Below are 23,485 nucleotides of genomic sequence, written 5' to 3'. Positions count from 1 at the left end.
TGAACGGCACCCTCCACAACTAAGATTGAAAGGACAACAACTTGACGTGGAAAAAAGTCCTGGAAGTGCACACTGTTCCCCAATAAAGTCCTGTTCCCCTTCCCCAATAAAATCTTTGAAAAAAAAGTACATTCAATTTTCCTTGTAAAACTTTACCCCTAAGATTTTCTTTTCATCGGGTTCTTTCTGCTCCTATTTAAAGTGTATTCAAATATGTTTTTCTGACACTCACGCTGACAATGCTTATTTTCCTTAATACCATGAATACTATTATCAGGATGATCAGTATTTTCACTAACGTTTATGAAGGACTTTTTAGAAAACTTTCTTATGCTAACATGCATTATCTCATTTAATCTCAAATAACCCATGAGGTAGATACTAGGATCATCCTCCATTTAATAGATGAGGAAACTGGCTCTGAGATATGACAAATAATTTATTTTTATTTCACAGCTCGCAGCCGGCAGCAGTGGGATCTATTTGGAGTGATAAGAACTGAGCCTGTTCCACTGTGAAGCCAGACCACTACCTGTGAGGCTTCTACTGGGGGCTGGTAGAACGTTTAAGAGTGAACTGATGTGGTGGGGGGCGTCCAGAAAAGTACCCTGATTGATGCCACGTACTCATTCCCACCTTGAGAACCGCTGAACTCATGTATAAATTCCACCACTTTTCCCTTTGCTTCCTTCATTAAATATAATTCCTTTCCATTTGTAAAAATCAAATTTAGAAGCCAATCTACCTGAAATGACTATTTCATCTTCTGTACTAAGAAATCATTTAGAAAAATCATTGGCCCAAAAGATTACATTTGCTTCCTAAAAGGCCATTCTTTTTCACCCTGAAGTACCTTTTCGCTAGAAGAAGCTGGTAACCTGTGTCGTATTTGGAACTTTTTAATTGGAACAGAAGTTTTACAGTTTATCATCTGGTGAGGGTTTTCAGGGGAAAGTGTCAACATAAATTTGGAATTTCCTGACTTCTGCAGATTTGACTTATAATCTTGACATGACTAGAAAGGAAATCTTAAAAAAATATTTTAGAGTGTTTTATTGTGGAAATGTCCCCAAACATTTTCATCCCATTTTCCCAGAGAAACCTGACAGCTTGAGGAGGGAAGGAGAGGGGGGAGAGAAGAACAAAACCCAACAGCCACATCCTTGAACTCTTTTGTGTGTTTAGAACAATGTCCAGTTAAAATCAAACAATATTGCTGCTAAATCCGTCTAAAATAGTCCTTGGTAAGTGTTCTTGCCTGATGGAAGAGTTTTGTGGGAAGGCGGTTTTTAGAAGCGATGAGAGCTAGGGCTTTTCTGAAGAGCAAGGGCCCAACGCTGACCACGGAGGCAGCTAGGCATGGCAAGATACAGTATCTTTCCAATAACCCTGTCATCAGCTCATTTATTGCCTGGAACTTTAAATCCGGATCTGAGCACAGAGTGAATGTCACCACTGCACCCAAGTGGAAAACAAAAGCCCGGGCAAAGGCTGGGGGTGGGTAAGACATAAAGGAGAAGTCATGAAGTCTGGCTTTCTGGCCAGATTTCCTCTGGAAGGTGAGGTGTGGCCAGCACTGTGTGTGTGGACCGCCTGGGAGGGGACACACACCCTGCCTTCAGACGGCAGGACCTCAGCCTGGCCTGCAGCCAAGAAGCCAGACGCCAGGACCGGCTCTCAGCGGTGGGAGCGGTCGCTGCGCCTCGTTATACAATGGTATTATCTCAAGCCAACCACGGCTGCAGAAACTCGCAGTGCTTCCTGTCCTTGCATTGCAGCACAAACTTTTCAGAACTGGACAACAATGGCTGCAAATAAGGGGGCTCTTGGTTTACCTTTAATGTGCCTAGATAGGTTTTCTCCCTGGTCATTCTGTATGAAGATCCCTCTGGTCCCTGTATTTGTGGCAATGGGCGGGTTTCTTCCGCCAGGACGAAGCAGCGAGTGTGCTGACAAATATTTAATGACGCGCAGAAAACAGTTCCAGTCAAAGGCATTCATCATGGTCTTTAATGAGACAGACACAGAAATGTGGAATTTTTTAAATTATGAAATATTTCAGGCATACAGAAAAATATAGGGGGTCATACATGTTCATGTGCTCGCTAACCAACTTTGATGAAATCTGAACATTTTGTCATATTTACTTCAGAGTTTCTTTTAAAGAAACAATTGAGAACCACTGAGTCCCCACTCTGACATCCTTTTCCACTCACTGCACAGATGTAATTCCTGTCTGAATTTTGGCGTTTCTTTCCCCTGCATACAGGATGGATGTTCTTCAAGCACTCACTGCTGTGTAAAGGATGGCATCTATTCTAATGGGTCAGCATGAGTTTTTCAATGTTTTGAATATCACCTTTGACTCCTTGTTTCCAAACGTGTTTGTATGTACACTATGTAATACTATTCTTCATTTTCAAATGTTTTGAAGTTTGAATATAAGTGGTTTAACAAGGCACATAACCTTTAGGATGACTTTTATTGAGATATAGTTCACATACCTACAATTCATCTATTTAAAGTATGCAATTCAATCATTTTTAATATATTCACAAAATTGCACAACCATCATCTCAATTAATTTTAGAACATTCTCATTACCCTCCTCCAAGAAAAACCTGTACCAATTAGCAGTCACTCACCTTCCTCCCACCCACCCTGCAACTTCCCAGACTTAGACAATCACTAATTTGTTTCTTTCTCTATTGATTCACTTTTTCTGGTCATTTCATATAAATGAAGTCATACACTATGTAACCTTTTGTGTCTGACTTCTTTCACTTGACACAGCATTTTTATGATTCACTCATGTTGTAGCATATATTGATGTTCATTCCTTTTATTGTCTAATATTCATTGTACGGAAGTATTATATTGTATTTATTCATATATTGATGGATATTTGCTGTTTTTCTACTTTTTGGCTATTGTGAATAATGCTGCTGTCAACATTTCTGTACACGTTCTTGTGTGAATACGTTTCAATTTTGGGGAGTATATGAGGTGTGACAAAAAAATACCTTGAAAGTTTAAATTAAAAACAATTATTACAGTAAAAGACACATTGCCATTAATCCCCCTCAAAATACTCCCTTCACTTCAAACAAACTTATCCCGTCATTCTTGCCACTTTCTGAAGCAGTTCTGGAAGTCATCTTTCATGAGTGTCTTTTGTTGTGCTGTCGTGGCTGCCTCGATGTCCTGAATCAATTCAAAACATTTACCTTTCATGGTCATTTTGACTTTGAGGAAGAGCCAGAAGTTGCATGGTGCCAGATCCGATGAATAAGGTGGATGAAGACACACCATAATGTTTTTATTTGACAGAAATTGCCGTACCAGAAGCGATATGTGACATGGAGCCTTTCCATTGTGATCACAAAATATGGTGAATGCTGCTGCTGAGTGCCATCCAATGGAAAGATAGGGATCTTCAGTACAGGAAGGGGCACGTTGAACTTTAGTAACAGTGTGTGACAAGTTTCAACTTGTTTGGTGCAGTCAGTTAGGTGTGAGCTATGGTTGAGAGAAGGTGTACTTTAAAGTATGTGGTAAAGCATCCTCCATCATGACAATGCTCTGTGGAATCACTGGGTCATATGGTAAATCTATGTTTAATCTTTTGAGAAATTGCTAGACTGTTTTTAAAGAAGCTACATCATTTTACTTTCCCATTAGCAGTGTAAGAGGGTTCCAATTTTTCAATAACAATAACATTTGTTATTGTCTGACTTTTTTATTATAGCCATCATAGCAGTGTGAAGAGGTATCTCATTGTGATTTTGATTTGCACTTTCCTAATGACTAATGATATTGAACATCTTTTCATGTGCTTGTTAGCTATTTATACATCTTTTTTTGAGAAATGTCTGTTCATACTGTCTATTTTTTAAATTAAATTACTTTTTTATTATTGAAGCACAAGAACTCTTTATACTAAATATAATTCTTTTATCAGATATATGATTTGAAAATATTTTCTCCCATTTTATGGACTGCCTTTTCACTGTCTTGATGGTGTTCTTTGTTGTACATAACCAAGTTAATAAACTTGGGTAAAACAAAATTATCCAATTAGAAACATGGAACACTAGTACATTAATTTTAACCAATTTCAACCTCTGTAATAGTACTCAACAGTATGAGTAATGTGTATTAAGTTATTGATCCATTCTCTTGTCAATGGAAATTTGAGCTATTTCCAGTATTTGGCTATGACAATGCCACTATGAACATTCTTGTCCATGTCTTCTGAAGCATGGTTTCAAGTATTACTGCTGAGCAAATACTTGGGAGTAGAATCCCCAAGTATTCCTGGGGTCGAAATGCATGTCTTTGGGTATTAAATATTGTCAAATCATTATTCTTTCCTACCAGGATTGTACTAGAAATCTCAGTGCAGGATATGTTTGCTAATACTTGGTACTGTTTGACATTTAAATTGTAGGTGTTTAGATAGATATGAAATTGATTCTCAAAACTGTGATAAAATGTGGCCTTAGTGACTGTCAAACTATGGCAGTCTGTGAAAGACAGATATGCTACTGGTGCTGTTTTTTTGTTATTTGTAACACAGTGTGAAAAAATTGTGGCAATAATATGTTCTTGTGTATTGACAGCTCTGGAAACCCTCATATAAGTAGAACAATATTAATAACTGTACAGAATGTTTGTATAGCTACTCTGCACAATCTTAGTTGACTGTGTTACATCACTGATTATGTAGACTGTATTACATGTGGAGCACATTGTAAATCTGTAATATGAAATTTGACTAGTGATTAGCATAAAGTTTTAGAATTTATTAGTATAATCCGTTTGCAAATTCTTTAGCCCCTGGAAGTCCTGTAAAAGCAGAGTACATTCCATTCCCATTCTTAGTCCCCAGTCTTCACTTAGTCTTATTGCTAATAATTCCAGTTCCTTCAGCATTTTCTCGTGTAGTTTAACTCAACTCTTTAGTCTTTTAGAAGTTGATGTTTTAAAAGTTAATGTTTTCTGTACTATATATGTAATACATTTATAACTCTGCTTGTTAAGCTTTCAAAATTAACCCTTTCAATGCAAATAGTGAATAAATTAGACCACTATGGTATTTCTGTTTGGACATTTTTAGTAGAGTGAAAGCTTGTATTATAGCTATCTTGTTATACTTAAATCAATATAATATAATATTTATGCAAAACACCCCTTTCAAAGGCAAATAAAGGTTTCTTTTTTTTCTTACTGGAGTTTGATTCAAAAGGAGACTAAGTAGAAGTTTCAATTTGAATGGTGAGAGCTCTAAAATTTGAATAATTTTTTCTAGCTTAATTTCTCATATGAATGTTGATCTTTTGTTTTAATATACATAGGTAGAACCTATAGAGTAAAACAAGCAAACCAAAAACTAATAATAAAGTTAAGGCTCTTTATTATATAATAAAGTTAGAGAAAGCTTTGTAAATGTTATAATCTTTAATTTCCACAAAACACTTTTTAAAGGTATATTTGAACAGATGGGTTCTCTTACAGAAGGTTTATGGTAACATTGTGCTCAGCCCTTCATGTATATTCACTACACCATTTACTTCTGACCAAAATCCTAGGAAGCAGGAGCTACCATGCTCACCGTGGCTTTAGCTATTTGCCAGAATCTTGCATGGATTTCGATGTTAATATTAGTTTAGGCTCTGAAAATAAACTAAACTTTAGAGTCTTTGGGTATTTCCCTTCAGCAAATTTTCAGAAGCCAAGAAAGTTCAAGAGTTTAATTAAAGATAGTTGGTCTTTTCAGCTGTACTACGGAGCATTCTCCTTCAGAGTAAAAGGTAAAGTCAGGAAATCCTGAGATGTTTTGTTTACATTCTATTTCACCAAACTGGTGAAAGATTAAAGTTCAACCTCAAAGTTATTTTTCATTGAAAACTGGGTAGACTCCAGTTTGTGCCAGGTTTTCTGGCCAGACTTCAGTTTGGCCAGACTCTTTCATCTCTCTGAGCAGAGCTCAGGGTTCTGTGTAGCTGGTGGAACCTCACCCATGGGAGCTCTTCTAATGGAGAGATGGAGGGTGTGGGGTGGAGAGATTCTGACCCTGTTCCCAAGCCAGTGACCATCCTGTGGTTTCAGAGTCTTTGTATCAAAATGATGTGGATATGCTGTTGGCCAGATGTAGAACTGTCACATCACAAGGGGCCAGAAAAATTAAAATGTCCTATTTCACAGGCTCCGCAGGTGCTCAACTTCTGCTGGGGTTATTTGCCTCTTCAGTAGCTATTATGAAATTAAGGAGAGACCTGGATTCAATCCGTTTAGCATGTTAGTTTTGTCACACATTAGCTCTGTGCTTCTTAAATTTTCTGTGCTTTCCTCATCTGGAAACTGAGGATAATAATAGTATTATTAGCCCACAGGGTTAATATGAGCATTACATGAGGTTATAAATGTAAAGCGCAGGAATAGTGCCTGGAAAATCGGAAATGTTCAATAAATGTTAACTAGGACTGTGACTATTGATATCAAATGATACATCCAATAAATTAAAGTAAATTAATTCTTGAAGTACACAAAACAGTTATTTGGCTAAAGCTTTAAATGTTTTAGAAATCATTTAGATGCATTCTATTAGATGCAGAATTAGTGTAATTCTTCTCAAGGCAATGGTCAAGTTGAACTTGAAAATAAAAAGAGTAACTACATGCCATGTAAAAATGTAGCTTTAGTAAATGTTCTTGTATGTCTGAATAGTTTTTCTGGTTTCAGGACATACATATTGACACAGAAATAATCATTTTAACATTGAAAATCAGAAAGTGGATATCTTACTATATCAACATGACAAATATTTTAAAATATCATAAAAATCAAGTTTAAAATAAAATTCACAAAATATTATTTTACTGACTACAGACTACAAAAGAAGTTCATCTTTAAACAGTCTGAATTTCTAACTTCCTGGTTATTTTTTGACTCACAATTAAGAAATGGCCGACTCAACATTTAATAGAGTTTTAAACAATTTACAATTAAATTTTTTCCTATCTCTTATCAACAAAGAGAATTAAGAACACACACATACACAATCCCCCCAAATTAATACCTGTTTGGATAGTGCTGTTTCAGATCATAACTGTAGCAAATCAAAGTTTTATCTAAATAAGCAATTCTCTATAATTGGTGTGTGTTACATAATTATGAACCTTCACAAAACTTATATTATTTGAGATCAAGTGGTTTTTCTTTTCAAGAAGTGGCTCCTGAATGTTATTCTTAAGCAAATTATAATGATAAATCAGCAGTCATATCTTAAATAAATATCTTCTAACATTTTCCCTTGATTTCCATGCCCAAAGTGAACAATTTATTTCAGGAGGATTATTTCTGCTGACAGGGAAATTAGAAAAAAAATTGTTCAGCTGAAGAAGTTTTCCTGATAATCACGGAATCTTTGAAAGCTTGGCCCTGGACATCACTAGATGACGGTCTAACCCTGGGGTCCCCTCACTGAGAGGAAACCCGGGTGAGAACTGAGTCTCCTCATTACTGGGAGGGCATGCCTGCCAGCATGGACCATTTTGGAAGAGAGAAATCTAAATAGAAGCAGAAATAGCCACCGACAAATTTCAGGAAATAGCAGTCAGGGGAAGTTGTCAAATCTTGTTTTTTTTTTTCATTTTTTTATTTGGGAGGTGAGATGAAAAAGCAGGAACTATCCTTTAGTCCTTCATGCAATAGAAATATTTGCTAGTCCAACTAATGGAAAAACACCACACTTCAAAAGTTTCCAGAGAGTAATGATTAAAACTACGATTTGGCTAGGTTTAAAAAAAAAAACTTTTACATATAGAGAGAAGTACAAATTATAAATATACAGCTTGATTATTCTTCTCTTTAAAATAAAATTGTGATAAAGTATACATAGCACAAAATGTATCATTTTAACCATTTTGGGGTGTATAGTTCAATGCATTAAGCACACTCACATTGTTGCGCAACCATCATCATCTTCCACCTTCACTTTTTCATCTTCCCAAAATGAAACCCCATACCCATTAAACAATAACTCCCAGTCCTACTCCCCATAGGCCTGGATAGCCACCACTATGTTTTCTGTATCTCTGAAGTTGACTACTCTAAGTATAAGTCATATGAGTGAAATCATGCAATATATGTCCTTTTGTACCTGGCTAATTTCACTTAGCATAATGTTCTCAAGGTAAATTTTATCAAACTGAACACACTTGTGTAATCAGTGCCCCGATCAAGAAATACAGCATTACCAGCACCAAAGAAGTCTCTCGTGCCCCACTTCCAGTTAGTACCCACTATCTTTGTGTGATCATGATGGTTACCGTGTCCTTAGTCAATGAGAGGAGTGAGGCAGAAGAGGAACGACTGAGGTTGCTACTTCTGTCTTCCCCCATAGGCGAGACTGTACATTTGATCTGTTTTATATATTAGGCTTTGCCAAGGAAAAGCTTGGAAACTGTTGACTTAGGAAATGTTCGTATATCACTCCCAGGTTATCTGGATAAGTGCCTTTAGTCTGCCTTTATTCTACCAGCTCCCATTTTTTGTGACTCTGTTTAGGCAGCATCTCTTACAGGAAGCCTTCTTGAAGTGCTCTTGGTGCCTTCCCATCAAAATGTGGTATAAGCACACAATGGAATATTATGCAGCCTTAAAAAAGAAAAAAATTCTGTCGTGTGCTGTAACACAGACGAACCTGGAGGACATCATGGTAAGCGAAGTAAGATAGTCGTAGAAGAACATATACTGCATGATTCCACTGATATGAAGTATCTAAAATAGTCAAACTCATAGAATCAAAAAGTACAATGGTGGTTATTGAGGGTTGTGGGGTGGGGAAACTGAAAGTTGTTTAATGGGTCCAGAGTTTCAGTTTTGCAAGATAAAAATGTTCTAGAGGTCTGTTGCACAATAGTATGAATACACTTAGCATACTATACAATTAAAAATGGTTGAGAGGATAACTTTTATGTTATGTGTTTACTACCAAAATTTAAAAAATAAGTTTTTAGAAAAATTTGATCTACTTCTGGAGCTGTTTGCCTTTGGAGAAGTCATTTAACTTCTCCAGAAAGTTCCAGTAGTTTCAGAAGGTAACTCACCCAGGCCTAGGCTTGGGAAATAGAGATTTGTGAAATTTTGCTGGAAGAGGAAGTGCCCAACCTGAATGGACAAAGGTGTTTGGGGCATAGGGAACAGGAAATGAAGGTTCCAGAGGTAAGAAGGAGCAGGCAAGTTCAGGGAATTCAAATCGCCCAGTATTACTGGAGGTGAGAACAAGGTGAGAGCTAAGTGGTAAGAAGGATAATCACGGTGTGCTGTGGTTAGGAGTTGGATTTTATCCTAAGGCTATATAGGGACTGCACTCTTAGGAACAAGGAACATTTGAGGAGTGAGCAGAGGTAAAGTCAGTGAATGAAGCTGATCAAAAAGAAAATGAAAGTTTGGAGAACAAGGTTCGAAAGGCTGGAGAACAAGGAGCCAGTGGGGTCGAGGTTGGCCACAAGCTTCCTACCTTTTTGTACTGTCTCTAGAAGCTTGAGCAATGGCAAAAGTTGGGGGAAGATGAGGGCTGTGGTCCAGAGACAGGCTGGATGCTGGCCCCGCTTGGCTTGCTGCAGTGCGCCCACTTTTGAAGCCTGGTGCTGCCAACCCAGCGAGAGAGCTGTTCATTGCTCTGTGCCCACTCGGGGCTGGCTGTGAGGTTGCCAGACATTAATCCCTTATGTGCTCAGACCATGGCACAGCAGGCCATGCCTATTTAGGAAACCTTGCCTGGTAATACCAGTAGCATACACAGTCTCCCGTTTTAGGAGACTGTTTTATAATATTGGACCTGTAATATAAATTAATTATATGTAATTAATTTAATGTAATGTAAATTAATGTAATCTAATTGGCTCTAAAAGTAATTATATTACTTAATATTATTTTATGAAACTACATTAAAATTAAATAGGGAGGGGCGGCTGAATGGCTCAATTGGCTAGAGCCGAGCTCTTTACAACAAGTTTGCTGTGAGCCGCACCCCCTGCAACTAAAGATTGAAAACGGCCACTGGACTTGGAGCTAAGTTGCACCCTCCACAACTAGATTGAAGGACAACAACTTGACTTGGAGCTGATGCACCCTGGAGAAACACACTGTTCCCTAATATTCCCCAATTAAAAAAAATTTAAGTAGAGAAATTCAGTCTATTTTTTTCTCAAATATTACAGTTTGTTTTTTAAAAGAAATATGTCCATTTTTAAAAATACCATAGTTTTTAGTTTTTTTGTTTGTTTTTTTGTTTTTTTACTGTTCAGAAGTGAGAAACTAATCACTCTTATTTTGACCAAATGAAATAAGAAAACATCATAACATGGTTATATTAAAATTCAGGGACTCTGAGCTGTACAACTAAATTTTCTTAATTTAGTGATTATATATCTCCTTTCCTAAACAAGATAACTACTGAACTTTAAAATGAGGTACAGCTACAATCCAATTTCCAAACAACACAGCATAGAATAAAAGAAGTACACCATTTTTTTTAAAAAAGGACCTTAAAACAACTTTGTTAATAATATCTTTATTATACACATATTGCCATCATCACAGCATCTCTTGCAACATTCTGGCATAGAGATGCGTGTGCCATTAAAATAGAATTTAAAAAATAAGAAATGAAACGATTAGAACCCCTGCAGTGACAATCAGCAACATATTTCATCCAAGGCAACCTTTCCAATAGTGTGTGAGATGCTGGTGGTTTAAGCAGAGTTTGGGAAATTCAGGCTCCTCATATCACTGGACTCTCCAGATCACTCTGTTGACAAAAGGTTGCTTTTTTTTTTTCCTCAGTGAATTAATAACTAAGACCCTTAGGCAGAACTAGATTCTTACACATGTAAATAGGAAGAAGAAAAATATAGATGTCAATATGAGCCCCAATTCAGGAGACTGATAAAGCACCAACCCAGGTGCACAGCACATTGCATTTCTGCATAAAAGCTGAACTAAGAAACTGTCAGGTCAAAAATGAAGAAAAACTGGGAGGAACTGTAACACAGATGACTCCAGTCTCTCTGAGGAGATTTCTCATGAGGAGAGAGATTGGTGGGCAAGGCAGTGCAAGGGGGCAGGTTTTTTTGAGCAGCTACTATATCCTATGTGTAGTGCTGGGTACTTTCCCCTCTTGCCTCGTGTTATTCTTACAAGGATACTGAGTAGAGCTTTTCTGTTGGAAAGAGTGCCGCAGTCCCATGGCTGATTAACAGATATCAACATACTACAAAGCTTGGAATTAAAATTATTTTCAGAAGATATCTTAAGACTATTTTTCTTTATCTCAGATTATTAGCAGGACCTTGAAGTTTGATAACTGAGACCCAGATGCCAAATGTCCAGTTCAGTCCTGTGCCTGGCTCACTGGATGGCCTTAGTGAAATCAATTTTCATCTGTGAGTGTGTTTCCTTGCTATTAAGATGAAACTAAAAATACATATTGTCTTCATGGGTTATGGTAAGGACTCACTGAGTAATCTTTGCTAAAAAATTGCAACATTTTAAGTAGAAAGTGGAGAAAAAGATGTATTTCATCACAGAGGAAATCTGTTTAGGAGTTTCCTGATGCTAATGTAATATAATATAAAATAAAAAAACTTTCTTCAACCTCCTCCATTAGATTATGAGACAAAAATTGGCTAAATTCCTGTGCTTTTTGATGCTGGCCAAAAAATAGTACAGTTGCACTGAGCAGCCCAGTCACTCAAGCCAGGCTCTGGGAGACCCATGGCTACTCAGGACAGAGTAGTTTGTCCTTTTCTATGCTACTGTTCTCCCACACTATGGTTTCCCGTGGAGATGAGCCACTTGGGCCAGTCTCCTCTCCCACTCTCTTCCAAGAGTTAAGTCCACCATCAATTTTCTTTTGAATTTCTCTCACTCTATTTTTCGATGATTTAAAAATGATTTTAACTTTACAGGGTCGTTGTAAGGATTAGAGATCTCCTATTTATACATTTTATAAAACAAACATATATTTAGTAGCAAGTTCCTTACCTGGCAGTATGGCTGCAAACAAGGCAAACACCTGTTCTTATGGACCTAACCCTCCAGTGGGACTTGTAACTAAAGTTATTGGGTCTGGAACTTGTGTTATAACAGTTAAATAATCCATAGACACAGTGAGCACCTCTATATTGGGTGCCAATGAGCTCTTCCTTTATCCTCCAAACACAGGACAAAGGAACACTTTGAGGGGTCATTTGGTCTCATATTGCTTTCACTTTCACTGCTTATTCAACAACAGTGACTGAACACCTGATTCCCAGGTGCAAGGACTTGGGCCAGGCCCTGGGAACACTGTGGTGAATGGGATGTGGCCTTGTCTTCAAGGGGCTGGCAGTCAGGGGAGGAGACAGACACTGAAACAGGGAATTACACTTCAGTCGAGGTCTTGGGGGTGGGGGAGATGCTTCTGAGCTGGGTCTAGAAAATAGTCCTAAAAGATGAAGAGGCGTCTGTGAAACAAGGCAGGGGGTGATGCGGTTGCAAAGACTGTAAAAGGAAAAGGAGCTGGAGAGAGAGAGGACCCGGGCACAGACTTGGAAAGAACAGTGTGTGCTGTCTTTGGGATGGTATAAAATAATTTAGTTCAGTATGAAGCGTAGGGTTTGGAGGGGGTGGGGGAAAGGCAGATAAGAGGTGAGAGTGAAAACTGGATAAGTGATGATAGTCAACCTTGTATGTGTGCTAAGGAATTTAAAGCCTCTTCTTCAGGGGGCCTGAGATTTGTGTTTTAAAGAGAAGACAGATTAGAGACTCAGAGTGAGAGGGGCTGGAGCCGAGCCCAGGGCACTTGGAACAGAACAGTCAGGGAGTGATCCTGAGGTAGGTGGACAAGACAGTGGTGAGTAATTGGGGTGAGGAGTGATGAGAGGAAGAGAGGTCCAGGATGGAACATGGGCCCCTGCAGGGAGGATGGTGGTGCCACTTACCAGGGAGGCAGGAAATGCAGGCTTTGATGACAAATGTCATCTAGCTCTTGCCAGCCCCGTGGCCCTGGGAAAATTACTTAACTAGAGTGTTTCCCCAAAAATAAGACCTAGCTGGACCATCAGCTCTAATGCATCTTTTGGTGCAAAAATTTATATTATATTATATTATATTATATTATATTATATTATATTATATTATATTATATATTTTATTACATTATAAGACTGGGTCTTATATTATATTAAAATAAGACCTGGTCTGTATTAATTTTTGCTCCAAAAGACACATTAGAGCTGGTGGTCCGGCTAGGTCTTATTTCCAGGGAAACACAGTATATGTGCCTCAGATTCTTCATCTAAAATTGAGGATGATAATAATAGAACCTCACTGTGTTGTCTTATTGTGTGGACTAAATAACACATGTAGAACACTCGGAGCAGTGCCTGGTGCCATCCACATCCTCAACATGAACTAGTTTTTATTCCTAGGGACACAGGAAGATAGAGAGGAGAAAGAAGATTGGAGGAAAACTAAGGCTTAGGAAGAGAAGGAGATCTCATTCTGTTGCAAATACAAGATGCTGCCTCCGAACTTTACACCATTTTGGCAAACTTGTAAAAGAGGGTGAACTTATCAACGGAATGTTGCTTCACTGTGAGTGAAGCAAACCCAGAGCAACTCTTCTGAACAGATTTCTGAAATCTGGGATATGTGGAACGGTGTACCCCACATTTGCTTCAGGGTTGGGCAAGAGAAAGATAACGGGAAATGTTAAGACCCCAATTGCTCCAGGCTGTTCTGCCCACCATGTCTGAGACAGCTGGATCCGGTGAGACTGCAAAGCGGGTGCCGTTTGTTTTACCATAACTACTATGGACTTCTCTGATGTTTTCCTAAAAATCTATTCCTTCTTAGTCTTTTCATGGCCCCAACAAATAATACATTTTCGGTGGATAATTTTAAAAGCATATGTACCCTCAGTGGGAAATTCACAACCAAGGTATTTCAAGGTCAGCTTGCACCTCCTCTTATTCACCAAACAATTGAGCTTGAAAAGTTAGGATGACAGAAGGCATTGCCTAGTCCTCTCCTAGACACTCAACACTGTTCACGACACACTCTGGAACCTGATTCTTCTTCATCCTTACATTTGTCTTCATTCTGGACACATCTGACTCTGTGACCTCTTAGCTCCTTGACCCAGTGACCTTATTCTCTGCTGGGCCACAGCTTCCTGTTCTCCTGGTGCAGAAGGTAAAGTCTGGAACGTGTTATCTCTTGAAATTGCTTCACCTCCAAAATCACAAATTCAAACATCCTTCTCACTGGCTCTGAAGCCTGTTACTGCAGCTTCTTGTGCAAGGGTTCTCACCACATCCACCCTTCTATCACTGGTGACTTCCACACCTTCTCATTTTCTCCTTATTTGTGGCTGGTTCCTCCTCTATGAACTTTCCCAATATTCAAGTTGGATCGTGGAGTCCATCATGCCAGTCACTTTTGCAAGCACTCCAAGCTCACACAGCCTTCTTTTGTTGCACATGCCTGGCAAACATGAATCTGAATGAACTCAACTTTACTCACTCTCTGTCCTTGCACCAGGGAGCTAGGCACTGCTGGAGAAAAGTTACCCAGACTGACAAGTTGGTACCACCAAGCACACAGGATGCTCCCGTTTGTTGGCAATCTTGCTGTGCCTCTCTGATTCACTTACTCTCCTACTCTCCGAAAAAGCTTTCCAAATATTTTCTATCTCCTTCAACCTCAAATATGTCCCACCTGTCCCTCATTGACTTTCCTTCATATTTCAGAAAAACCCAGAAATACCAGACAAGACCTGCTTGATTTCATGCCACCAAATTTACACTACCACCTTCATCTGCCCTAGTTTTCCTCTCCTCTTGATACAATGGAGTGTCTATTCCCTCTTTCAAAATGGCTTATTTTTCATCCTGCTCTGAACCTGAAGATACTGGGAAGTGATTTTTGGTTGCAGCAATATGAAGGTCATTAGTGACACTAACAAAAACCATGTTGAAGTGAGATGGGAAGAAACTAGAAGGTGAAGAAAGCAACAAGAAAGCTATAGACAACTCATTTGAGAAATCTGATTATGAAGGGAGGCAATTACTGCTCTCTTTTACACCTTGGACTATGAATTATTGCTTTCATCTTTCCCCTTTTCCTCTCTCCCCATTCTCTCTGCCCTTCAATATGCAAAATAATCTTTGTCATTTTAGCAATAGTAGCAATAGCTAGAGAAGCAAGAAACAAAATCCACCCTTCAACCTTGCATCCCTCAGCTGTTGGTCTACTAGTTGCTTCCCTTCATAATCAGATATTTCCAGTGGGTTGTTTATAGCTTTCTTGCTGCTTTTTCCACTTTCTAGTTCCTTTGAATCTCACTTCAATATGGCTTTTATTAGTGTCACCAATGACTTCCAGTTTGCTGGAACCCAAAACCACTTCTCAGTCTCCAGAGGTGTTTCCCTGACGCAGTCCTTGTGTCAGGGGCTTGTAGGTTTGGGAAAGTAACTTCCAAAGAAGATGATATAATCAGTTTAACAAATCAATTCCATATTTATTAACTACATACTCTGTGCGAGGCACTGAGTTAAGTAATGGCACTTCACAGTTGGGTAAGACACAGCTCTGTTATCAAGGACCTATAGGCTGGCCCTGTAAGAAAGAAATGGTGATGCACCAAGTAACAAGCAGTGAGTAAGCCAGTGAGGCCCATGGAGCACAGAAGAAGCAGGAAGGATTAACTTTCTCTGCCGTGGTCAAGAAAGGTGGTGCCTAAGCTGGAGTTTGAAAGGTCAACTGCAGTAGCTAAAGATGGGGAGTACGTTCCAGGCAGTGAAAGCGTGCTTCAGTGGGGAGCCTTTCACAGCAGTAACACGCAGGGAACCTCATGTCATGTGAGCCTGCAAAGCTTCAGGTGGAAGTGATGACAGAGTGGGGAAGGCAGACGGAGTTGGTTAGACGGCGATCTGTGACCAGACATGCACGCGTACTCCCACCAAGGATGCTGGCCTCTAGCTTATTTCCCCAATCCCACCAACATCAGAATCACTATATTTAATCTAGTAATGAATGGTCTTAGATGTTAGCAGGTGCTGAATAAATGAAAACTTATAGACTATTTTAGCTCATGAAACTGCCCTCATTATTTAAAAGTGCTAATGCATCTACATTGCTTAGAACACAACTAGGCACAGAGTGTAAGAGTCATAATGGTTAGAGAACCAATACGTAGGACTAGATTCCCAGGGTTTATGTCCTGGCTTCACTACTTACCATGACTTTGGCCAAATTACTTAGCCTCTTTGTGTCATTTGTACATAGGGAATTCTGATAGTACCTAATTCACAAGGTTATCATGAGGGTTAAATGAGTTTATACATGTAAAACACTGAACTAAATTTTTTGTAACAATTCATAATAATTGTTGATAATTATCATTAATAGAACTGTGATCAATAATTATTTTTAATAATTTAAATTATGATTAAATAATTATTGACCAATATGATGAAATCCCCCACGAGCTCTGATTCCTAAAGCTCCCTCACCCCACCCCCATCCCCACCATTGCGTTCTTTACCTGGCATAGCTATATCTTTTGCTGACTTGAGATTTAAATCACTCATCAAGCATGTCTATCAGCTGATGGAAGAGAATTACATGCTAGACAACAGCAATGGGAAATTAGTAGCAACCATTCAGAAACCTAAACATCATGATATTTTAAAGTCTAGATAGCTGTTATTCCTCATTTAAAGTATGATTAAATAATTCATGAATAAACTAGTATGTCTGCATGGAATTTTGTTCTAGAAGGCCAAAGAAAGAAATCACTATTCTAGGTGTGCACTTTGGAGGGGTTACATGATATTCTCCCCATATTTTTTTGTGTGTTGTAATGTCAGCTTTCAGATTTACTGTTCAACTAGTCCAAAGAGCATGTGTTTTTATATTCTGAAAAACTGTATCCACCAACAGTGTACAACAACAGAAACTGGTCTCAAAGCTTTCACTTTTAAAGAGTTTCCAAGCACCCTGCCCTTTTCCTAAAGGACTCTTTTCCCTTTTATGGATGAGCACCAGGCTCCAAGACAGTGTAAATAGAGCTTCCTGTTCCAGGGAAGTGCTGGCTCCTGCAGGAGCCCAGGGGTCCTTTGGGAAAAGTTGATAGGAACTATGAGCTATGTGACCTGAGGCCCAGGAGTCAGCTGAGCCAGCAGGGAGGGAAACACATTTAATAGCCCCTTTGTGCAGACTGAGGTCCCAGAAGCACTTCTGGGAAAGTAGGTCTGGTGCCATACACACAGTCCTTGCGAAGAATAGCAGGGAAGCTGGCGGGCTCAAGAAGGACGTTCCCAGATGAGACGCCCAAATCTTGAAATTCGCTGCTTTGAAGAACCAAGAGATGTCTGGAATTCCCACAATTGGGGGATCCTGTTCATCACATGAGTGGAGATTAAAATTTAGGGAAAAAAAATTGATTCGGTACAACTTATTCCAGTCCAATGGCAAATATTTTTCAGGGTGTTTTGTGTTTACACTCTAAAATCTACTTTCCTTCATTATCGGCCATAATATTTTCCCATACTTTTAAGTGGTAACAACAAAAAAATTATTTATTTGTGGTTGAGTTGATGTGTCATTCATTCTGATAATTGTGATCTTTGACTTTTGTGTGTTTCATTATCTCATCAATGGTGGCAAGAAAATAAATCAGAAAAGCATAACTAATCCTTCTAGACTTACTCATCATGATATTATGAAAATTGTAGATATTAATTTGATAATAGCTAACATTTACTGAACACTTGCTATGTGCTAGGCAATGAATTAAGCCAATAGTCTCCATCAGTAAAAAATTGTTTGAGCAAGAACCAACAAATTATGCTTGCAAATATAATATAAAGTATGCAATATACCAACTTAATATTATATTATGTATACTTAGAAAGCATAAACAATAATACAAATTAAAGGAGTGATATGAATAAACAAATAGAAGTTCTTTTATTTTCTTTTTGCATCACAGTAGTTTGTCTACTAATGGAGTATGGGAACCCCAGTTTGGAGACCACTCTGAAAACACTGTATAAACTATTATTATTTCCATTTTAAAGATGAGCAAACAGAGGTGTACAGAGAGATGAAGAACTTGCCCAAGGCCACCAGGGTATCACTGTGGGATAGGTTATTTGCTTCTGTGCCCTCCCTGTGACCTCATGACTCTCTCATTTCTGTATGAGGACACTTCCAAGAAGCTGCACCATCACGTTAGTGTATTCATATTTTGCGTTCTTCTCAATCTGAATATTAGATCCATGTACTTAAACAAGATGTCCAAATGTGTTCTAGTCTTATCATGTGAGATTTTTAAAACAAATTGAGTCAAATTTTAATTTTATATTTGGGTCAGACATAAGACTTTCAAAATGAATTGAGATTTCTTCATCTGAAGCTTTCTTTCTTAATCAAGAAATGAAGCCCAGATATTGGGATTGCCATGGTTAAGAGTAAGCATGGAACTAAAAATGGAGTTAAGAAAATCATTCCATTTAGAATAGTCTCAAAAAGGAATAAAATGTTTAGGAATAATAAAAATAGTGCAAAACTTGTACTCTAAAAAATACAAAACATTGTTGAAGAAATGTAAAAAGTTCTAAATAAATGGAAAGATATCCCATGTTTTTGGATGGATGATTTACTATTGCTAAGGTAACAATACTTTCCAAATTGATCTACAGATTCAACTCAATTCCTATTGAATCCAAGCTGGCTTATCAGAAGAAATTACAAGCAAACCCTAAAATTCATACGGAAATTCAAGGGACCAAGAACAGCCAAAACAAACTTACATAAGAAGTACAAGGCAGGATTTGCATTTCATCATTCAAAACTACTCCAGGGGTTGGCCCGGTGGCTCAGGCGGGTTGGAGTTCCATGCTCCTAACGCCGAAGGCTGCTGGTTCAATTCCCACATGGGCCAGTGGGCTCTCAACCACAAGGTTGCCAGTTCGACTCCTTGACTCCCGCAAGGGATGGTGGGCAGCGCTCCCTGCAACTAAGATTGAACACAGCACCTTGAGCTGAGCTGCAACTAACAAGGGCAACTGGACCTAGAGCTGAACTGCACCCTCCACAACTACAATTGAAAGGACAACAACTTGACTTGGAAAAAAATCCTGGAAGTACACACTGTTCTCCAATAAAGTCCTGTTCCCCTTCCCCAATAAAAAAAAATCTTAAAAAACAACAACAACCTTATTCCAGAACAACAGTAATCAAGACAATGGGGTACTGGCATAAGGCTAAGCATACAGATCAATGGAATAGAATTGAGAATACAGAAATAAGCCCTCACATTTACAGTCTACCGACTTTTGACAAGTGTGCCAGGACAATTCATTGGGGAAATTATAGTACTTTCAACAAATTGTGCTAGAACAACTAGACATACATGTGTCAAAGAATGAAGTTGGACCCTTACCTCATGCCATATAAAAAATGAATTAATGAAAAAAAAATGAATTAAACATTGATCAATTACATAAATGGAAGAGCTAAAACTATAAACATTTAAAATGAAACATAGGTTTAAATCTTCATGACCTTGGATTATGCAACAGTCCTTATATTTGGCAGCAAAATGACAAACAGCCAATGAAAAAAACATTAAATTGGACTTCTTCAAAATTAAAGACTTTTATAGTTCAAAGGACACTATCAAGAGAATAAAAAGGCAATCCAAAGAACAAGAAAGACATTTTTGCAAATTATATATCTGATAAGGAACTTGACTCTAGAATATTTTAAAGAACTTTTACAACTCAATGATAAAAAGACAACAAAAACTCAAAAAATCCCAATTTAAAAAATCAACAAAGGATTTGAATAGACATTTCTGCAAAGAGGGAACAAATGGCCAATAAGTACATGAAAAGAGGGTAAACATCACTAATCATTAGGGAAATGCAAATCAAAAATACAGTGAGATAACAATTTATACTCATTAGGATATATCCATGCAAAAAATAAAACAACAGAAAATAAGTGTTGGTGAGGATGTGGAGAACTTGGAACCTTGTGCATTGTTGATGCATTGTTGAGAATGGTACAGCCAGTGTGGAAAATGGTATGGTGATTCTTCAAAAAGTTGGACAAAGAATTAGAATATAATCCAACAATTCCACTCCTAGGTATATACCCAAAAGAAGTGAAAGCAGGGACTTGAACAGATTTTGTACAACCATGCTCACTGCAGCACTATTCACAATAGCCAAAAGGTGGCAGCAACCCAAGTGTCCATCAGCAGATGAATGGATAAACAAAATCCTATATCCATACAGAATACATTCAGCCTTTAAAAGAAAGAAAATTGTGACACATGCTTCAACATGGATTAACCTTGAAGATATTATGCTAAGTGAAACCAGGCACAAAAGGACAAATAATGTATGATTCCACTTGTATGAGGTATCTAGAGTAGTCAAATTCACAAATTCTTTAAGTAGAATTGTGGATTCTAGGGGCATGGGGAAGGCGAGAATGGGGAGTTATTGTTTCAAGGATACAGAGTTTCAGTTGGAGAAGATTAAAATATCCATCTACAGATGGATATTGGCGATAGTTGCACAACACTTTAAATGTACTTTATGCCACAGAACTATACACTTAAAAATGGTTAAATGGTAAATTTTATATTGTGTGTATTATACCACAGTAAAATAATAAATTTAAAAAATAATAAAAAGGGCTGGCCCGGTGGCTCAGACGGTTGGAGCTCCGTGCTCCTAACGCCGAAGGCTGCTGGTTCGTTTCCCACATGGGCCATTGGGCTCTCAACCACAAAGTTGCTGGTTCAACTCCTCAAGGGATGGTGGGCTGCATTCCCTGCAACTAACAACGGCAACTGGACCTGGAGCTGAGTTGCACCTTCCACAACTAAGATTCAAAGGATAACAACTTGACTTGGAAAAAGTCCTGGAAGTAGACACTGTTCCCCAATAAAATCCTGTTCCCCTTTCCCAATAAAATCTTTAAAAATAATAATAATAATAATAATAATAATAATAATAATAAAAAGACAACCCACTTAAAATATGGGCAAAGAATCTGAATAGAAACTTCTTAGAAACTTCTCCAACAAAGACTTAAGTACATACTCATAAAATGATGCTCAGTATTAGTCATTAGTCATTAGGGAAATGCAAATCAAAACCGCAATGTGATACCTCTTCATAGCCACTTCAGCTATAATCAAGAAGACAGACGATAAATGTTGACGAGGTTGTGCAGAAATTGAAACCCTTATACACTACTGGTCAGAATGTAAAATGGGGCAGCCACTTTAGAAAACAGTTTGGCAGTTCCTTAAACAGTTAAATATAGATTTACTATATGATATAGCAATTTCACTCCCAGGTATATACCCAAGAAAAAAATGAAAACATACATCTGCATAAAACATGAATGTTTGTAGCAGCATTGCAATAACGAAAGTGTAAACAACCCACATGTCCATCAAATGATAAATGGATAAATAAAATAAAATGCTAAAACATAGATGAACGTTTGAAAACATTATAGTAAGAGAAAGAAGCCAATCACAAGGGACAACAAATTGTATGATTCCATTTACATGAAATGTTTAGAATAAGCAAATTCATAGAGACATAACAGATTAGTGATTGCCTAGAGCAAGGAGGGTAGATAAGAATACACCTAATAGAATGGCTAAAATCAAACAGACTGACAATATCAAGTGTTGCCAAAGATGTAGAAAAATTGGAACCTTCATACATTGCTAGTGGAAATGCAAAATGGTACGGCCACTTTAGGAAAGTTATGGTTTCGTAGGAAGTTGAGAATATGGCATCACCGTACACACTTCCCCGGCTCCAAGATCCTGAGTTGCAGCTCATCGCACCTTTGGCCATGACAATATAAGCAACAAAGAAGGACCTGGAGGGTTCGGGGAAAGGAAACATGACAATTTCCCACATAACCAGAGAAGAGAAGGGAAGGATGTTTATTCATCTTCACCTGTGATGTTGGCCTTCAAATCACTTCAGCAGGAACTTGATACAAGACATGACAAATATGAGAGACTTGTAAAACTTAGTCGAGATATAAATGTAGAAAGTAAAAGGACAATTTTTCTCCTCCATAGGATTACGAGTGTTCCTGACATGGAAGAAATACTGACTGAATCAGAAATTAAGTTAAATGGTGTCAGACAAAAGATACTGCAGGTGGCCCAGGAGCTCTCAGAAGACAGGCATCAGTTCCACAGAGTCATAGCTACAGGACTACAGAAATATGTGGAGGCTGTCACTTTCGAACACTTTATCAAAACACGATCACTTGTCAGTAGGGATGAAATTAATAAACAATTGGCATTCACACAGAAGATAATGGGAAAGAAAAAGAGGCTCCCTCTTCTGATTCTCAGGATAAGCACTTTGGTACTTGGAGACTGAAAATCACACCTGTTGATTACCTTCTGGGAGTGGCTGACTTAACTGGAGAGCTGATGCGGGTGTGTATCAACCGTGTGGGGAATGGGGACATTGACACCCCTTTTGAAGTGAGTCAGTTTCTACGTCAGATCTATAATGGGTTTTCATTCATTGGCAATACAGGACCTTACGAGGTTTCTAAGAAGCTGTGCACCTTGAAACAAAGTCTGGCCAAAGTGGAGAATGCTTGTTATGCCTTGAAAGTCAGAGATTCAGAAATTCCAAAACATATGCTGGCAGATGTCTTCTCAGTTAAAACACAAATAATTGATCAAGAAGAGGGCATTTCTTAGAATAACAACACTCAGTTATTATTCTCCCTGAAAACTCCTAAGAGAGACCAGTTTGTAAAACTGTTATTTAGTATTTCATTTGACTATTGTGGCTTTGACATAGAAAATTTTCAGCTGCACTTATTTTAAGTTATATACAAGCTGTACATAAAATTATCAAAATCAATCATTTCTTATAACTTACTCATGAAAGTTTGCATACGAATGTTTGCATATATGCCTATTTGAATTTTTACTGGCTAAATTTCATCACTTTGTATAATGTGAACAATCTTCAGAGTACACTTTCTGCCGTACTTGTTTTAATTTACTTTATGTGAATTCCTGGAGTGGTAATAGTTAGTGGAAGGCATGTGTAATTTAAGTTGGTGATTTTGTTATCATAGAAAAGATTTCTTAGTTATCTATCTGGACTGGAGCTTTTTCTTTAAATTTCTTGGTAACATTGCGCCAAGCCTCCAAAAAAGGCTTATTCCACAGAAAAGAATTAAAAATCACTAAGTTATCAATATACTTTAATTTTATAAGGCCTTGTAGTGAGAATTCATATTATATTCTAGCTAATTTGTGGTAATTTTGAATCCATATGAAACAAACTTGCAGAAAAATTGACAGATACCCAGCTGTTAGTTTGTACATTTAACTTTTGTCTTTTAT

The 23,485-nt window shown here is 38.0% G+C and overlaps 1 pseudogene; it reads left to right on the top strand.

The window, feature by feature from the left end:
* Positions 1 to 1,298: 1,298 nt before the first annotated feature.
* Positions 1,299 to 22,828, top strand: LOC109434260 (translin-associated protein X; annotated as a pseudogene).
* The last annotated feature ends 657 nt before the right edge of the window (positions 22,829 to 23,485 follow it).

Source organism: Rhinolophus sinicus, linkage group LG14 (assembly GCF_036562045.2).
Source record: "Rhinolophus sinicus isolate RSC01 linkage group LG14, ASM3656204v1, whole genome shotgun sequence".
In the NCBI taxonomy this organism is placed as follows: Eukaryota; Metazoa; Chordata; class Mammalia; order Chiroptera; family Rhinolophidae; genus Rhinolophus; species Rhinolophus sinicus.
This window is presented reverse-complemented; position numbering and strand designations above follow the sequence as displayed.